This window comes from Antechinus flavipes, chromosome 2 (assembly GCF_016432865.1).
Source record: "Antechinus flavipes isolate AdamAnt ecotype Samford, QLD, Australia chromosome 2, AdamAnt_v2, whole genome shotgun sequence".
In the NCBI taxonomy this organism is placed as follows: Eukaryota; Metazoa; Chordata; class Mammalia; order Dasyuromorphia; family Dasyuridae; genus Antechinus; species Antechinus flavipes.
Genome location: NC_067399.1, coordinates 551,825,010 through 551,827,101, shown reverse-complemented (window position 1 = coordinate 551,827,101; position 2,092 = coordinate 551,825,010). Strand labels below are relative to the sequence as shown.

Sequence of the window (2,092 nt, the reverse complement as noted above, 5' to 3'; positions counted from 1 at the left end):
ACTGATATTTTTAAAAGAGAAAATTATACCTACCTATTGATCTATGACAGTAATGAATTATAATATTCCACTTACTGTTTTAGAGCTTTAACTTCTGCAAACTTGTCAATGACCATCAAAATTGATCTTCTCATATTTATGTTCAGTAGATAACATAAACATATTTGCCAATCTATTTTTGTTCATAGTTGATGGAAGAACACTTTTTATTCATTTTAATTTTTAAAAGTTTCTTTCGCATGAAGCAACATATATACAAATAGTTTTTTTAAAAGTTTGAAATATGAGGATAACTTTGGCAGAGATTCATTTAAAGTGATATCTAATGAATGAATTTTAATAAAACCACAATATCTATAAAAGGCACAATTCAGGCAACTACTAAATTGAATCAGTGATATGATGATTGGTTTTCTTGATGCATTCTTTAGTTTTAAAGCAATTAAAAGAGAATGAATTTCCATTTTTAACAAAGATTATTAATATTCAGAAAAATATTTTCTATATGAAAGAAAATTTGCCTTTACAAAAAAAACCAAAAATACATCTCTAGATTCTCATTTTTTCCCTGTTTTAAATTTTAAACACAAATAAAAACTTCAAGTGGTCACATAGAATGACAATTAAATTAACAGAGGCCTGTTTCTTTGTCTTTACAAACACTCTTTTGTTATTAATTCATAAATACTGTTTAAATAGATGACTATATAATCATACCATGGGGTTTGGATACAATTACACTGAGGCAAGTTCTGAAGCAATTATTTAGAACTTAAATCAACAAAAGATTTTTTTTTTTTGAGAGGAAGGATTTTGCAACTTGTGTTCTTTAAAATTGCCAGCCCACAGTAATAATGAAAAAGAGATGGAATTATTTTATTTTTTATTTTTTTAGGCAATCAGAGTTGTTACTTTCCTAGAGTCACATAAGTAGTGTTAAATATCTGAGACTGGATTTGAACTCAGGTTCTCCTGACTCCAGGGCCAGTGCTCTATCCATTGTGTCACCTAGTTCCCCTGCAGATAAAATCTTAGATGATTTTATTGTTGTTTTTAAGTTCTTTATGAACAGCATACCACCACCACATCTGGCCTAGGGGAAGAAAGCTAAAGGTTTTGACCTAAGTACATCAGAGTTCCCAGGTAAGGAACTTCCTTTCCCAATGGAGGTTAGCATCTAAGACTTAAAATTGTCTGAGAAAGTTGCCCCCAGCAAAGTGATATAGGTTATACATGTACTGTCATGCAAAATATATTTTCATGTTATTCATGTTATGGAAGAAAATACAGACAAAAAACATAACATAAAAGATAGTATGCTTCCCTTTCAGACTTCACCAGTTGTTTCTCTGGGAGTGGATAGCGTTTTATATCAGGAGTCCTTCAGAATTTGTAATGGGCTGAGGCTTGAGTTGATGCACTGAGGTCCCAAGCACATGAGGCTAAATATTAATTGGACCATACTCTATTAACATATAAGCTTGGAGAAAGAATGGCCCCCACCCACTCTTTGTGCAAGTCCTGATGTGTTGTATAGGAAATGACGATTTTGGTGGGTAGAGGCAGGGGAATGGAAATATGGAACGCTTCACGAATTTGCGTGTCATCCTTGCGCAGGGGCCATGCTAATCTTCTCTGTATCGTTCCAATTTTAGTATATGTGCTGTCTTGGATCATTTCATTGCTGAGAAGAATTAAGTCATTCACAATATTGCTGATATGTGCTGTTCTCCTGGTTCTGCTCACTTCACTTTTAATCAGTTCCAGGTTTTTCTGAACTCTGAAGCTCATCATTTCTTATAGTGTAATAATATCCCATCATAATAATTTACCACTATTTGTTTAGCCATTTCTCAATTGATGGGAATACCCTTAATTTTCAATTCTTTGCCATCACAAAAGAACTACTATAAATATTTTGGTGCAAATAATCCTTTCCCCTTTTCTTTGCTCTTTTTTGGAATACAGTCTTGGTAATGCTATTGCTAAGTCAAAGGTTATGCAGTTCTGTAGGTTGGACTAGTTACAACAGTGCATTAGAATCCCAATTTTTCCACAATTCCTTCAGCATTTGTCATTTTCCTTTTCTATC

The 2,092-nt window shown here is 32.8% G+C and overlaps 1 non-coding gene across 1 annotated transcript; it reads right to left on the bottom strand.

The window, feature by feature from the left end:
• Positions 1 to 1,572: 1,572 nt before the first annotated feature.
• Positions 1,573 to 1,677, bottom strand: LOC127552539 (U6 spliceosomal RNA). The gene has a single exon (XR_007951415.1). It is a non-coding gene; the product is annotated as a U6 spliceosomal RNA (small nuclear RNA).
• Between the last annotated feature and the right edge of the window lie 415 nt (positions 1,678 to 2,092).